At 34.8% G+C, this 16,500-nt stretch overlaps 7 non-coding genes across 7 annotated transcripts; all 7 read right to left on the reverse strand.

The window, feature by feature from the left end:
• Positions 1–2,752: 2,752 nt before the first annotated feature.
• LOC145110011 (U2 spliceosomal RNA) lies at positions 2,753–2,948 on the reverse strand. Its single transcript, XR_013709406.1, has one exon. It is a non-coding gene; the product is annotated as a U2 spliceosomal RNA (small nuclear RNA).
• A 621-nt stretch (positions 2,949–3,569) lies between these two features.
• LOC145110578 (U1 spliceosomal RNA) lies at positions 3,570–3,732 on the reverse strand. Its single transcript, XR_013709946.1, has one exon. It is a non-coding gene; the product is annotated as a U1 spliceosomal RNA (small nuclear RNA).
• Positions 3,733–7,144: 3,412 nt separating this feature from the next.
• On the reverse strand, positions 7,145–7,340 carry LOC145110675 (U2 spliceosomal RNA). Its single transcript, XR_013710038.1, has one exon. It is a non-coding gene; the product is annotated as a U2 spliceosomal RNA (small nuclear RNA).
• Positions 7,341–7,960: 620 nt separating this feature from the next.
• On the reverse strand, positions 7,961–8,124 carry LOC145110585 (U1 spliceosomal RNA). Its single transcript, XR_013709953.1, has one exon. It is a non-coding gene; the product is annotated as a U1 spliceosomal RNA (small nuclear RNA).
• A 3,430-nt stretch (positions 8,125–11,554) lies between these two features.
• LOC145110012 (U2 spliceosomal RNA) lies at positions 11,555–11,750 on the reverse strand. The gene has a single exon (XR_013709408.1). It is a non-coding gene; the product is annotated as a U2 spliceosomal RNA (small nuclear RNA).
• A 620-nt stretch (positions 11,751–12,370) lies between these two features.
• On the reverse strand, positions 12,371–12,534 carry LOC145110586 (U1 spliceosomal RNA). The gene has a single exon (XR_013709954.1). It is a non-coding gene; the product is annotated as a U1 spliceosomal RNA (small nuclear RNA).
• A 3,431-nt stretch (positions 12,535–15,965) lies between these two features.
• On the reverse strand, positions 15,966–16,161 carry LOC145110676 (U2 spliceosomal RNA). Its single transcript, XR_013710039.1, has one exon. It is a non-coding gene; the product is annotated as a U2 spliceosomal RNA (small nuclear RNA).
• Between the last annotated feature and the right edge of the window lie 339 nt (positions 16,162–16,500).

The raw sequence follows: 16,500 nt of genomic DNA on the forward strand, positions 1-16,500 counted from the left end.
ACTGATAATTAAAAACTATATATGCCTTGACATTGTGTTCTCGAGTTTTGTTCAAAGAAAGGGGCCGAAAAGAAAAATATGGAAAGGGAAAAGGAGAATAGAGAGTTATTATTTTATTTATCTTATATTGTTGGAAAGAATATAAGGAATCCGACCTTTCATAATGTTCTAGAGTTTCAGGTAAAAGAAAGAAAGCTTATAATTTGATAACTTTGTATTCAACATCACAAATACCATACAATTGTTAGAAACAGTAAAATACAATAATCACTATCAGAAACAACCAAATCCATCTATTGCTGGTTAAACCAAAAAGTTCCGGCAAAATCTCTTAACTCTGGCCATCAAATGATTATGCATTAGCTAAGGTGAACAAAGCATGATTTCATTCGTTAAATTTATACAAACCTATTGAAAGCTTGTAATTCTCATGGGACAACAAGCATATGTATTTGAAACCATTTTAAAACTAACCTTTACCAACTTTGTTGATGTTGATTATGGTGTATGTCTTATTATACTCCTTATCGCCCCAATGGATGCAAAATATATTTTTTAAGACCAAATAGATCAATTTTCATCCTAATAATTTAATATAATCCTTGTATGTGCAAAAATGTTTGACAAATATGCCGCTTAATACATAGAGTAAATCACCAAATTTTGGATCAAATATCAAGGGAGACTAATAATCAGTTAGAGATATTGTCTCTAATGGTAGAAGAATCGATTGGAAAACATTTAGATTTTCGATTTTTGATTCGAATGTATTGCTAAATCTATTGAGGAATGTAACTAGATGTGCTAAGATGTTGAAAAATGAAGAAATTGTTAGATTTAATGATTTTTGTGTTATTGCAGGTAGAAATTTGTTTTGGATCAATATTTCCAGTATCCTATGAGGGTTCTTAAATATTGAAACTGGTCCCTAAGTCGACTAAAAAGAGTGTGAATCTTGAAAATGGGCAACAACCATTATTTTTGAAAAAAATAAAAGATAGAGAGAGAGAGAGAGAGTCTCAACACCTTTGGTACAACTTTACAAGGTGTTTTAAAGACAATGTGACACCTATTCAAAATATGTAAGACCTAATGGATTTGGTACGACCATATATGTTACAGCTTATACATCATTTTACAAGCCATGCAAAATTTTGGCAAACGATGGGTTTTGTTTGGGGCTATGATATGCACATTCCAATTTATTTAAAGGTTGTATAGAATTTATATGACCATACCAATTCATTTTATAGACACTTACACTTATTCTAGGGATTTTTTTAGGGCTTTTGGTATGGTTTATAAAGTTATTTTCAAGCATGTATAGGGGTGCGATATGTAGGTAGTGCTTTTGGACACACACACTTTCATTAAAGAAAATATTTTTTTGTAAAGTTTACCTATGTACAGTATAGTGTAGATTTATTAAGCAAAAGAACAGTTGGGGTAAATAAATGTTTTTAAGGAACGGAGTATAAACATATTTATAGGTAAAATTATTGGCAATTTAAGAGAAAAAAAAGTAGGGAAAATCAACAAATGACCACAAAAGAAGGTGTGGTTGAAGAAAATGACCAAAAAATTGCAACTATCATAAAATGACCATGATTTCCATAGGAAGGGTCTCTGCGGAACTCGTTCAGCTATGATAAATTGGAAAATCTCGGAGGAAGTGACACGGGCAGGGGTAAATTCGTAAAAACACAAAGAAGACTTAACAAAATTGAAAGGGTGCTGGTCAAAAATTTAGTTTAAAGTCGAAAAAATTGTGTTTGAAATCGAAAAAGTTGTGTTTGAAATCGAAAAAAATTATGTTTGAACTTACCAAAATCGAAAAAAATGTGTTTGAAATCGTTTGGAAAATTTTTCTTTGAAATCGAAAAAACTTACCAAAATCGTTCTCTGGCATTATTTGTGAAAATTATAATTAGATAATCGACAATAATATAGTTGCAATGCCAGAGGCTTGGCACAACCTGCTCAACTTTGTATCTTATATCTCAGGCTTAGGCTCAAAGAGACAACTAAGATTTTGTCTTGATCGTCCATCGTTTTTAATGATTCTCTATTTTTAGTCGTGAAGCTCTATACTTGATATGAGGACCTTGTATGACATATGTTCCGCTGGGTTTGCAGTTAAACACCCGGTTTTACATATTTGGACATTTTGGTGAACTCAATAGCCACAAAATCTTCATTACTTTACGAAACGGGATCCTGGTTTCTTAGTTGATGGGTGAAATGATTGTGTGGTTTTGATAATAGCAAGGGTGGGGAATGAATACCGGACGAATGGTAACCTGATGGAAGAGTTTGGCGTTGAAGGTGACGAATCGATTCCCATGCATGATGCATCCCTTGTGAATTTATACTTGTTTTATCATTTTTTGTATTTTTTGTGAGGTTTTGATAGTATGGATTGCTGCAATCAGTGATATGCATGGCAACTCTATCTAGCATTTTTGGGCAGCCTGCAGTTGGAAAAGTGAACTGGTTCTTGCTATTGATGTTAATACCATAGTTTTCTTTAACTCACAAACTGAATTGGTTCTTGCTCAGTTTTCTTTGGTGCAGGGTATGTGGGATGACCTCAGGCATGGAGCGTACAAGTCATCTGGATTATTAATTAATCATGGTAAACTACAAGGGTCAATGGTACCTGCTGCAACTCTCCTTAAGTGCTTATAACTTTAGTGCGTGGAAGTGGCCAGCATGGATGCATTAGAAAAGCTAAGCTTAAACTTTGGATTTGGAGGGGTGCGCCATGCCAAGGCAATAGTGCAACGCCAAGGCGACACTCAAAGACCCCAATAGCAAGCTATTGTGACGGATCTTTCCCCATAAAAATTAAGATTAATATCGAGTGGGCCGATGGCGCACATATCAGATATTAAACTGATAAGAACAGATACTACACTTGATCTTAGCCAAAAGGCCGAGAAAGGTATGAAATTTCCGTAAACGAAAAGCCTTCCGTTTTGAACCCACTCAACATTCTCTGTTTGCTTTGTTTGAGGCGATGTGGGACTCATTAACTTTGCCCAGGTATTATTATTTTATTTTCTCATCCACTCACATGCATGCAACCGACTCAACTAATGGCTTCACTGCAATCGCTTAATTTGCTTAATTAATATAGCTACCATATGTTAATATTAATATAAATTATAAACCATGAGACTACCCAACGCAGCAGCACAAAGAAATCTTGATATTTGTCATTAATTTTTTAATTTACCAGCTTCTAATCCAAGTTACCTATTCTATTTATTTGTTATTTTCAGGTTTAAGGTTTCTAAGGAGAGACAGGTATATATGTATCCTATCCTCATAACCACTTGATGATGGGGATGATTTGTTACTTGACTATGATCGATGCAACCTATCCAAATCTGAGTCAACAGAAACTATGCATGGGCCTAACCAAATCTGAATCAACAGAAATTACGCACGGGTTTCTTTTTTGGCTTTGAACTCCCTCTTATATAATATATATCACATACACCAACAAAGACAAGACGTCCGTTTGGAAATATATTTTTATAATAATCTTAAAACTAGAGTATGGGTAGGGGCCGCGCGAACGCAGTCCCCCGCTAACACAAATTATGACGTAGGTTCGACCAACTTGGGCCGACCTTAGACAGGCACCTCTCCGTAATGTGCAATGGAGATCACCAACCTAGGCCATGGACCTTCTTGATCGCCCAAAGACCCCGTCCAGGTAAGTGACTTTTCCGTTCCCCTACCCTCACTTTTTATCCAACAACTACCTTCACTTTTCTTTTTTTCGCCCTCCGATGTGGGATGGATTCCTATTCTTAATTCTTTGCCAAACTTACATATACAACTCTACGTACTGCATCTCTAACTTCATGCTTTACCTTATTTATATATATCCTAATCACAAAAACACAACTTGCCACACTCAATCTCAACTCATCATCAACCCATATAATACTTGCTTGCATTTCATCCCTGCTATTACTTTACCAAATAAACAAAATATATTATATATCAGACTATCACCTTCATGCTTCTCAAGACGATGCAAAAAATCTTGGTGATGCCCTTGGACGATGTTGTGCTTCAAGGCCTGCAAAAGTGACACTCAGCTACATCTACCCAATTCCTTTATCATCCCTTCACGCAAAATATTTATTTTGCAATATATATGTTGCTTATATGTACAATCACGCTTTGCTCTAATCAATATTTCATGCTTCTTTCTCTATACAAAAATTGCCACTTATGATAACACTTTTTCACGTACGTATTGTTATACACAACTACCCGTGCGCATCCATGGCATAAAACCGCCTTATCTTTGACCACGACTCGACCATTTCGCTGAAAATTGATATTCTATGTGTAAACTGTGGATCAATTATATTTCTGCTAATAGTAAAACTGATAATTAAAAACTATATATGCCTTGACATTGTGTTCTCGAGTTTTGTTCAAAGAAAGGGGCCGAAAAGAAAAATATGGAAAGGGAAAAGGAGAATAGAGAGTTATTATTTTATTTATCTTATATTGTTGGAAAGAATATAAGGAATCCGACCTTTCATAATGTTCTAGAGTTTCAGGTAAAAGAAAGAAAGCTTATAATTTGATATCTTTGTATTCAACATCACAAATACCATACAATTGTTAGAAACAGTAAAATACAATAATCACTATCAGAAACAACCAAATCCATCTATTGCTGGTTAAACCAAAAAGTTCCGGCAAAATCTCTTAACTCTGGCCATCAAATGATTATGCATTAGCTAAGGTGAACAAAGCATGATTTCATTCGTTAAATTTATACAAACCTATTGAAAGCTTGTAATTCTCATGGGACAACAAGCATATGTATTTGAAACCATTTTAAAACTAACCTTTACCAACTTTGTTTATGTTGATTATGGTGTATGTCTTATTATACTCCTTATCGCCCCAATGGATGCAAAATATATTTTTTAAGACCAAATAGATCAATTTTCATCCTAATAATTTAATATAATCCTTGTATGTGCAAAAATGTTTGACAAATATGCCGCTTAATACATAGAGTAAATCACCAAATTTTTGATCAAATATCAAGGGAGACTAATAATCAGTTAGAGATATTGTCTCTAATGGTAGAAGAATCGATTGGAAAACATTTAGATTTTCGATTTTTGATTCGAATGTATTGCTAAATCTATTGAGGAATGTAACTAGATGTGCTAAGATGTTGAAAAATGAAGAAATTGTTAGATTTAATGATTTTTGTGTTATTGCAGGTAGAAATTTGTTTTGGATCAATATTTCCAGTATCCTATGAGGGTTCTTAAATATTGAAATTGGTCCCTAAGTCGACTAAAAAGAGTGTGAATCTTGAAAATGGGCAACAACCATTATTTTTGAAAAAAATAAAAGATAGAGAGAGAGAGAGAGAGAGAGTCTCAACACCTTTGGTACAACTTTACAAGGTGTTTTAAAGACAATGTGAAACCTATTCAAAATATGTAAGACCTAATGGATTTGGTACGACCATATATGTTACAGCTTATACATCATTTTACAAGCCATGCAAAATTTTGGCAAACGATGGGTTTTGTTTGGGGCTTTGATATGCACATTCCAATTTATTTAAAGGTTGTATAGAATTTATATGACCATACCAATTCATTTTATAGACACTTAGACTTATTCTAGGGATTTTTTTAGGGCTTTTGGTATGGTTTATAAAGTTATTTTCAAGCATGTATAGGGGTGCGATATGTAGGTAGTGCTTTTGGACACACACACTTTCATTAAAGAAAATACTTTTTTGTAGAGTTTACCTATGTACAGTATAGTGTAGATTTATTAAGCAAAAGAACAGTTGGGGTAAATAAATGTTTTTAAGGAACGGAGTATAAACATATTTATAGGTAAAATTATTGGCAATTTAAGAGAAAAAAAAGTAGGGAAAATCAACAAATGACCACAAAAGAAGGTGTGGTTGAAGAAAATGACCAAAAAATTGCAACTATCATAAAATGACCATGATTTCCATAGGAAGGGTCTCTGCGGAACTCGTTCAGCTATGATAAATTGGAAAATCTCGGAGGAAGTGACACGGGCAGGGGTAAATTCGTAAAAACACAAAGAAGACTTAACAAAATTGAAAGGGTGCCGGTCAAAAATTTAGTTTAAAGTCGAAAAAATTGTGTTTGAAATCGAAAAAAATTATGTTTGAACTTACCAAAATCGAAAAAAATGTGTTTGAAATCGTTTGGAAAATTTTTCTTTGAAATCGAAAAAACTTACCAAAATCGTTCTCTGGCATTATTTGTGAAAATTATAATTAGATAATCGACAATAATATAGTTGCAATGCCAGAGGCTTGGCACAACCTGCTCAACTTTGTATCTTATATCTCAGGCTTAGGCTCAAAGAGACAACTAAGATTTTGTCTTGATCGTCCATCGTTTTTAATGATTCTCTATTTTTAGTCGTGAAGCTCTATACTTGATATGAGGACCTTGTATGACATATGTTCCGCTGGGTTTGCAGTTAAACTCCCGGTTTTACATATTTGGACATTTTGGTGAACTCAATAGCCACAAAATCTTCATTACTTTACGAAACGGGATCCTGGTTTCTTAGTTGATAGGTGAAATGATTGTGTGGTTTTGATAATAGCAAGGGTGGGGAATGAATACCGGACGAATGGTAACCTGATGGAAGAGTTTGGCGTTGAAGGTGACGAATCGATTCCCATGCATGATGCATCCCTTGTGAATTTATACTTGTTTTATCATTTTTTGTATTTTTTGTGAGGTTTTGATAGTATGGATTGCTGCAATCAGTGATATGCATGGCAACTCTATCTAGCATTTTTGGGCAGCCTGCAGTTGGAAAAGTGAACTGGTTCTTGCTATTGATGTTAATACCATAGTTTTCTTTAACTCACAAACTGAATTGGCTCTTGCTCAGTTTTCTTTGGTGCAGGGTATGTGGGATGACCTCAGGCATGGAGCGTACAAGTCATCTGGATTATTAATTAATCATGGTAAACTACAAGGGTCAATGGTACCTGCTGCAACTCTCCTTAAGTGCTTATAACTTTAGTGCGTGGAAGTGGCAAGCATGGATGCATTAGAAAAGCTAAGCTTAAACTTTGGATTTGGAGGGGTGCGCCATGCCAAGGCAATAGTGCAACGCCAAGGCGACACTCAAAGACCCCAATAGCAAGCTATTGTGACGGATCTTTCCCCATAAAAAATAAGATTAATATCGAGTGGGCCGATGGCCCACATATCAGATATTAAACTGATAAGAACAGATACTACACTTGATCTTAGCCAAAAGGCCGAGAAAGGTATGAAATTTCCGTAAACGAAAAGCCTTCCGTTTTGAACCCACTCAACATTCTCTGTTTGCTTTGTTTGAGGCGATGTGGGACTCATTAACTTTGCCCAGGTATTATTATTTTATTTTCTCATCCACTCACATGCATGCAACCGACTCAACTAATGGCTTCACTGCAATCGCTTAATTTGCTTAATTAATATAGCTACCATATGTTAATATTAATATAAATTATAAACCATGAGACTACCCAACGCAGCAGCACAAAGAAATCTTGATATTTGTCATTAATTTTTTAATTTACCAGCTTCTAATCCAAGTTACCTATTCTATTTATTTGTTATTTTCAGGTTTAAGGTTTCTAAGGAGAGACAGGTATATATGTATCCTATCCTCATAACCACTTGATGATGGGGATGATTTGTTACTTGACTATGATCGATGCAACCTATCCAAATCTGAGTCAACAGAAACTATGCATGGGCCTAACCAAATCTGAATCAACAGAAATTACGCACGGGTTTCTTTTTTGGCTTTGAACTCCCTCTTATATAATATATATCACATACACCAACAAAGACAAGACGTCCGTTTGGAAATATATATTTATAATAATCTTAAAACTAGAGTATGGGTAGGGGCCGCGCGAACGCAGGCCCCCGCTAACACAAATTATGACGTAGGTTCGACCAACTTGGGCCGACCTTAGACAGGCACCTCTCCGTAATGTGCAATGGAGATCACCAACCTAGGCCATGGACCTTCTTGATCGCCCAAAGACCCCGTCCAGGTAAGTGACTTTTCCGTTCCCCTACCCTCACTTTTTATCCAACAACTACCTTCACTTTTCTTTTTTTCGCCCTCCGATGTGGGATGGATTCCTATTCTTAATTCTTTGCCAAACTTACATATACAACTCTACGTACTGCATCTCTAACTTCATGCTTTACCTTATTTATATATATCCTAATCACAAAAACACAACTTGCCACACTCAATCTCAACTCATCATCAACCCATATAATACTTGCTTGCATTTCATCCCTGCTATTACTTTACCAAATAAACAAAATATATTATATATCAGACTATCACCTTCATGCTTCTCAAGACGATGCAAAAAATCTTGGTGATGCCCTTGGACGATGTTGTGCTTCAAGGCCTGCAAAAGTGACACTCAGCTACATCTACCCAATTCCTTTATCATCCCTTCACACAAAATATTTATTTTGCAATATATATGTTGCTTATATGTACAATCACGCTTTGCTCTAATCAATATTTCATGCTTCTTTCTCTATACAAAAATTGCCACTTATGATAACACTTTTTCACGTACGTATTGTTATACACAACTACCCGTGCGCATCCATGGCATAAAACCGCCTTATCTTTGACCACGACTCGACCATTTCGCTGAAAATTGATATTCTATGTGTAAACTGTGGATCAATTATATTTCTGCTAATAGTAAAACTGATAATTAAAAACTATATATGCCTTGACATTGTGTTCTCGAGTTTTGTTCAAAGAAAGGGGCCGAAAAGAAAAATATGGAAAGGGAAAAGGAGAATAGAGAGTTATTATTTTATTTATCTTATATTGTTGGAAAGAATATAAGGAATCCGACCTTTCATAATGTTCTAGAGTTTCAGGTAAAAGAAAGAAAGCTTATAATTTGATAACTTTGTATTCAACATCACAAATACCATACAATTGTTAGAAACAGTAAAATACAATAATCACTATCAGAAACAACCAAATCCATCTATTGCTGGTTAAACCAAAAAGTTCCGGCAAAATCTCTTAACTCTGGCCATCAAATGATTATGCATTAGCTAAGGTGAACAAAGCATGATTTCATTCGTTAAATTTATACAAACCTATTGAAAGCTTGTAATTCTCATGGGACAACAAGCATATGTATTTGAAACCATTTTAAAACTAACCTTTACCAACTTTGTTGATGTTGATTATGGTGTATGTCTTATTATACTCCTTATCGCCCCAATGGATGCAAAATATATTTTTTAAGACCAAATAGATCAATTTTCATCCTAATAATTTAATATAATCCTTGTATGTGCAAAAATGTTTGACAAATATGCCGCTTAATACATAGAGTAAATCACCAAATTTTGGATCAAATATCAAGGGAGACTAATAATCAGTTAGAGATATTGTCTCTAATGGTAGAAGAATCGATTGGAAAACATTTAGATTTTCGATTTTTGATTCGAATGTATTGCTAAATCTATTGAGGAATGTAACTAGATGTGCTAAGATGTTGAAAAATGAAGAAATTGTTAGATTTAATGATTTTTGTGTTATTGCAGGTAGAAATTTGTTTTGGATCAATATTTCCAGTATCCTATGAGGGTTCTTAAATATTGAAATTGGTCCCTAAGTCGACTAAAAAGAGTGTGAATCTTGAAAATGGGCAACAACCATTATTTTTGAAAAAAATAAAAGATAGAGAGAGAGAGAGAGAGTCTCAACACCTTTGGTACAACTTTACAAGGTGTTTTAAAGACAATGTGACACCTATTCAAAATATGTAAGACCTAATGGATTTGGTACGACCATATATGTTACAGCTTATACATCATTTTACAAGCCATGCAAAATTTTGGCAAACGATGGGTTTTGTTTGGGGCTATGATATGCACATTCCAATTTATTTAAAGGTTGTATAGAATTTATATGACCATACCAATTCATTTTATAGACACTTACACTTATTCTAGGGATTTTTTTAGGGCTTTTGGTATGGTTTATAAAGTTATTTTCAAGCATGTATAGGGGTGCGATATGTAGGTAGTGCTTTTGGACACACACACTTTCATTAAAGAAAAATACTTTTTTGTAAAGTTTACCTATGTACAGTATAGTGTAGATTTATTAAGCAAAAGAACAGTTGGGGTAAATAAATGTTTTTAAGGAACGGAGTATAAACATATTTATAGGTAAAATTATTGGCAATTTAAGAGAAAAAAAAGTAGGGAAAATCAACAAATGACCACAAAAGAAGGTGTGGTTGAAGAAAATGACCAAAAAATTGCAACTATCATAAAATGACCATGATTTCCATAGGAAGGGTCTCTGCGGAACTCGTTCAGCTATGATAAATTGGAAAATCTCGGAGGAAGTGACACGGGCAGGGGTAAATTCGTAAAAACACAAAGAAGACTTAACAAAATTGAAAGGGTGCTGGTCAAAAATTTAGTTTAAAGTCGAAAAAATTGTGTTTGAAATCGAAAAAGTTGTGTTTGAAATCGAAAAAAATTATGTTTGAACTTACCAAAATCGAAAAAAATGTGTTTGAAATCGTTTGGAAAATTTTTCTTTGAAATCGAAAAAACTTACCAAAATCGTTCTCTGGCATTATTTGTGAAAATTATAATTAGATAATCGACAATAATATAGTTGCAATGCCAGAGGCTTGGCACAACCTGCTCAACTTTGTATCTTATATCTCAGGCTTAGGCTCAAAGAGACAACTAAGATTTTGTCTTGATCGTCCATCGTTTTTAATGATTCTCTATTTTTAGTCGTGAAGCTCTATACTTGATATGAGGACCTTGTATGACATATGTTCCGCTGGGTTTGCAGTTAAACACCCGGTTTTACATATTTGGACATTTTGGTGAACTCAATAGCCACAAAATCTTCATTACTTTACGAAACGGGATCCTGGTTTCTTAGTTGATGGGTGAAATGATTGTGTGGTTTTGATAATAGCAAGGGTGGGGAATGAATACCGGACGAATGGTAACCTGATGGAAGAGTTTGGCGTTGAAGGTGACGAATCGATTCCCATGCATGATGCATCCCTTGTGAATTTATACTTGTTTTATCATTTTTTGTATTTTTTGTGAGGTTTTGATAGTATGGATTGCTGCAATCAGTGATATGCATGGCAACTCTATCTAGCATTTTTGGGCAGCCTGCAGTTGGAAAAGTGAACTGGTTCTTGCTATTGATGTTAATACCATAGTTTTCTTTAACTCACAAACTGAATTGGTTCTTGCTCAGTTTTCTTTGGTGCAGGGTATGTGGGATGACCTCAGGCATGGAGCGTACAAGTCATCTGGATTATTAATTAATCATGGTAAACTACAAGGGTCAATGGTACCTGCTGCAACTCTCCTTAAGTGCTTATAACTTTAGTGCGTGGAAGTGGCCAGCATGGATGCATTAGAAAAGCTAAGCTTAAACTTTGGATTTGGAGGGGTGCGCCATGCCAAGGCAATAGTGCAACGCCAAGGCGACACTCAAAGACCCCAATAGCAAGCTATTGTGACGGATCTTTCCCCATAAAAATTAAGATTAATATCGAGTGGGCCGATGGCGCACATATCAGATATTAAACTGATAAGAACAGATACTACACTTGATCTTAGCCAAAAGGCCGAGAAAGGTATGAAATTTCCGTAAACGAAAAGCCTTCCGTTTTGAACCCACTCAACATTCTCTGTTTGCTTTGTTTGAGGCGATGTGGGACTCATTAACTTTGCCCAGGTATTATTATTTTATTTTCTCATCCACTCACATGCATGCAACCGACTCAACTAATGGCTTCACTGCAATCGCTTAATTTGCTTAATTAATATAGCTACCATATGTTAATATTAATATAAATTATAAACCATGAGACTACCCAACGCAGCAGCACAAAGAAATCTTGATATTTGTCATTAATTTTTTAATTTACCAGCTTCTAATCCAAGTTACCTATTCTATTTATTTGTTATTTTCAGGTTTAAGGTTTCTAAGGAGAGACAGGTATATATGTATCCTATCCTCATAACCACTTGATGATGGGGATGATTTGTTACTTGACTATGATCGATGCAACCTATCCAAATCTGAGTCAACAGAAACTATGCATGGGCCTAACCAAATCTGAATCAACAGAAATTACGCACGGGTTTCTTTTTTGGCTTTGAACTCCCTCTTATATAATATATATCACATACACCAACAAAGACAAGACGTCCGTTTGGAAATATATTTTTATAATAATCTTAAAACTAGAGTATGGGTAGGGGCCGCGCGAACGCAGGCCCCCGCTAACACAAATTATGACGTAGGTTCGACCAACTTGGGCCGACCTTAGACAGGCACCTCTCCGTAATGTGCAATGGAGATCACCAACCTAGGCCATGGACCTTCTTGATCGCCCAAAGACCCCGTCCAGGTAAGTGACTTTTCCGTTCCCCTACCCTCACTTTTTATCCAACAACTACCTTCACTTTTCTTTTTTTCGCCCTCCGATGTGGGATGGATTCCTATTCTTAATTCTTTGCCAAACTTACATATACAACTCTACGTACTGCATCTCTAACTTCATGCTTTACCTTATTTATATATATCCTAATCACAAAAACACAACTTGCCACACTCAATCTCAACTCATCATCAACCCATATAATACTTGCTTGCATTTCATCCCTGCTATTACTTTACCAAATAAACAAAATATATTATATATCAGACTATCACCTTCATGCTTCTCAAGACGATGCAAAAAATCTTGGTGATGCCCTTGGACGATGTTGTGCTTCAAGGCCTGCAAAAGTGACACTCAGCTACATCTACCCAATTCCTTTATCATCCCTTCACGCAAAATATTTATTTTGCAATATATATGTTGCTTATATGTACAATCACGCTTTGCTCTAATCAATATTTCATGCTTCTTTCTCTATACAAAAATTGCCACTTATGATAACACTTTTTCACGTACGTATTGTTATACACAACTACCCGTGCGCATCCATGGCATAAAACCGCCTTATCTTTGACCACGACTCGACCATTTCGCTGAAAATTGATATTCTATGTGTAAACTGTGGATCAATTATATTTCTGCTAATAGTAAAACTGATAATTAAAAACTATATATGCCTTGACATTGTGTTCTCGAGTTTTGTTCAAAGAAAGGGGCCGAAAAGAAAAATATGGAAAGGGAAAAGGAGAATAGAGAGTTATTATTTTATTTATCTTATATTGTTGGAAAGAATATAAGGAATCCGACCTTTCATAATGTTCTAGAGTTTCAGGTAAAAGAAAGAAAGCTTATAATTTGATATCTTTGTATTCAACATCACAAATACCATACAATTGTTAGAAACAGTAAAATACAATAATCACTATCAGAAACAACCAAATCCATCTATTGCTGGTTAAACCAAAAAGTTCCGGCAAAATCTCTTAACTCTGGCCATCAAATGATTATGCATTAGCTAAGGTGAACAAAGCATGATTTCATTCGTTAAATTTATACAAACCTATTGAAAGCTTGTAATTCTCATGGGACAACAAGCATATGTATTTGAAACCATTTTAAAACTAACCTTTACCAACTTTGTTTATGTTGATTATGGTGTATGTCTTATTATACTCCTTATCGCCCCAATGGATGCAAAATATATTTTTTAAGACCAAATAGATCAATTTTCATCCTAATAATTTAATATAATCCTTGTATGTGCAAAAATGTTTGACAAATATGCCGCTTAATACATAGAGTAAATCACCAAATTTTTGATCAAATATCAAGGGAGACTAATAATCAGTTAGAGATATTGTCTCTAATGGTAGAAGAATCGATTGGAAAACATTTAGATTTTCGATTTTTGATTCGAATGTATTGCTAAATCTATTGAGGAATGTAACTAGATGTGCTAAGATGTTGAAAAATGAAGAAATTGTTAGATTTAATGATTTTTGTGTTATTGCAGGTAGAAATTTGTTTTGGATCAATATTTCCAGTATCCTATGAGGGTTCTTAAATATTGAAATTGGTCCCTAAGTCGACTAAAAAGAGTGTGAATCTTGAAAATGGGCAACAACCATTATTTTTGAAAAAAATAAAAGATAGAGAGAGAGAGAGAGAGAGTCTCAACACCTTTGGTACAACTTTACAAGGTGTTTTAAAGACAATGTGAAACCTATTCAAAATATGTAAGACCTAATGGATTTGGTACGACCATATATGTTACAGCTTATACATCATTTTACAAGCCATGCAAAATTTTGGCAAACGATGGGTTTTGTTTGGGGCTTTGATATGCACATTCCAATTTATTTAAAGGTTGTATAGAATTTATATGACCATACCAATTCATTTTATAGACACTTAGACTTATTCTAGGGATTTTTTTAGGGCTTTTGGTATGGTTTATAAAGTTATTTTCAAGCATGTATAGGGGTGCGATATGTAGGTAGTGCTTTTGGACACACACACTTTCATTAAAGAAAATACTTTTTTGTAGAGTTTACCTATGTACAGTATAGTGTAGATTTATTAAGCAAAAGAACAGTTGGGGTAAATAAATGTTTTTAAGGAACGGAGTATAAACATATTTATAGGTAAAATTATTGGCAATTTAAGAGAAAAAAAAGTAGGGAAAATCAACAAATGACCACAAAAGAAGGTGTGGTTGAAGAAAATGACCAAAAAATTGCAACTATCATAAAATGACCATGATTTCCATAGGAAGGGTCTCTGCGGAACTCGTTCAGCTATGATAAATTGGAAAATCTCGGAGGAAGTGACACGGGCAGGGGTAAATTCGTAAAAACACAAAGAAGACTTAACAAAATTGAAAGGGTGCTGGTCAAAAATTTAGTTTAAAGTCGAAAAAATTGTGTTTGAAATCGAAAAAGTTGTGTTTGAAATCGAAAAAAATTATGTTTGAACTTACCAAAATCGAAAAAAATGTGTTTGAAATCGTTTGGAAAATTTTTCTTTGAAATCGAAAAAACTTACCAAAATCGTTCTCTGACATTATTTGTGAAAATTATAATTAGATAATCGACAATAATATTGTTGCAATGCCAGAGGCTTGGCACAACCTGCTCAACTTTGTATCTTATATCTCAGGCTTAGGCTCAAAGAGACAACTAAGATTTTGTCTTGATCGTCCATCGTTTTTAATGATTCTCTATTTTTAGTCGTGAAGCTCTATACTTGATATGAGGACCTTGTATGACATATGTTCCGCTGGGTTTGCAGTTAAACACCCGGTTTTACATATTTGGACATTTTGGTGAACTCAATAGCCACAAAATCTTCATTACTTTACGAAACGGGATCCTGGTTTCTTAGTTGATGGGTGAAATGATTGTGTGGTTTTGATAATAGCAAGGGTGGGGAATGAATACCGGACGAATGGTAACCTGATGGAAGAGTTTGGCGTTGAAGGTGACGAATCGATTCCCATGCATGATGCATCCCTTGTGAATTTATACTTGCTTTATCATTTTTTGTATTTTTTGTGAGGTTTTGATAGTATGGATTGCTGCAATCAGTGATATGCATGGCAACTCTATCTAGCATTTTTGGGCAGCCTGCAGTTGGAAAAGTGAACTGGTTCTTGCTATTGATGTTAATACCATAGTTTTCTTTAACTCACAAACTGAATTGGTTCTTGCTCAGTTTTCTTTGGTGCAGGGTATGTGGGATGACCTCAGGCATGGAGCGTACAAGTCATCTGGATTATTAATTAATCATGGTAAACTACAAGGGTCAATGGTACCTGCTGCAACTCTCCTTAAGTGCTTATAACTTTAGTGCGTGGAAGTGGCCAGCATGGATGCATTAGAAAAGCTAAGCTTAAACTTTGGATTTGGAGGGGTGCGCCATGCCAAGGCAATAGTGCAACGCCAAGGCGACACTCAAAGACCCCAATAGCAAGCTATTGTGACGGATCTTTCCCCATAAAAAATAAGATTAATATCGAGTGGGCCGATGGCCCACATATCAGATATTAAACTGATAAGAACAGATACTACACTTGATCTTAGCCAAAAGGCCGAGAAAGGTATGAAATTTCCGTAAACGAAAAGCCTTCCGTTTTGAACCCACTCAACATTCTCTGTTTGCTTTGTTTGAGGCGATGTCGGACTCATTAACTTTTCCCAGGTATTATTATTTTATTTTCTCATCCACTCACATGCATGCAACCGACTCAACTAATGGCTTCACTGCAATCGCTTAATTTGCTTAATTAATATAGCTACCATATGTTAATATTAATATAAATTATAAACCATGAGACTACCCAACGCAGCAGCACAAAGAAATCTTGATATTTGTCATTAATTTTTTAATTTACCAGCTTCTAATCCAAGTTACCTATTCTATTTATTTGTTATTTTCAGGTT

This window comes from Lactuca virosa, chromosome 4 (assembly GCF_052849685.1).
Source record: "Lactuca virosa cultivar CGN04683 chromosome 4, Lactuca_virosa_CGN04683_v6, whole genome shotgun sequence".
In the NCBI taxonomy this organism is placed as follows: Eukaryota; Viridiplantae; Streptophyta; class Magnoliopsida; order Asterales; family Asteraceae; genus Lactuca; species Lactuca virosa.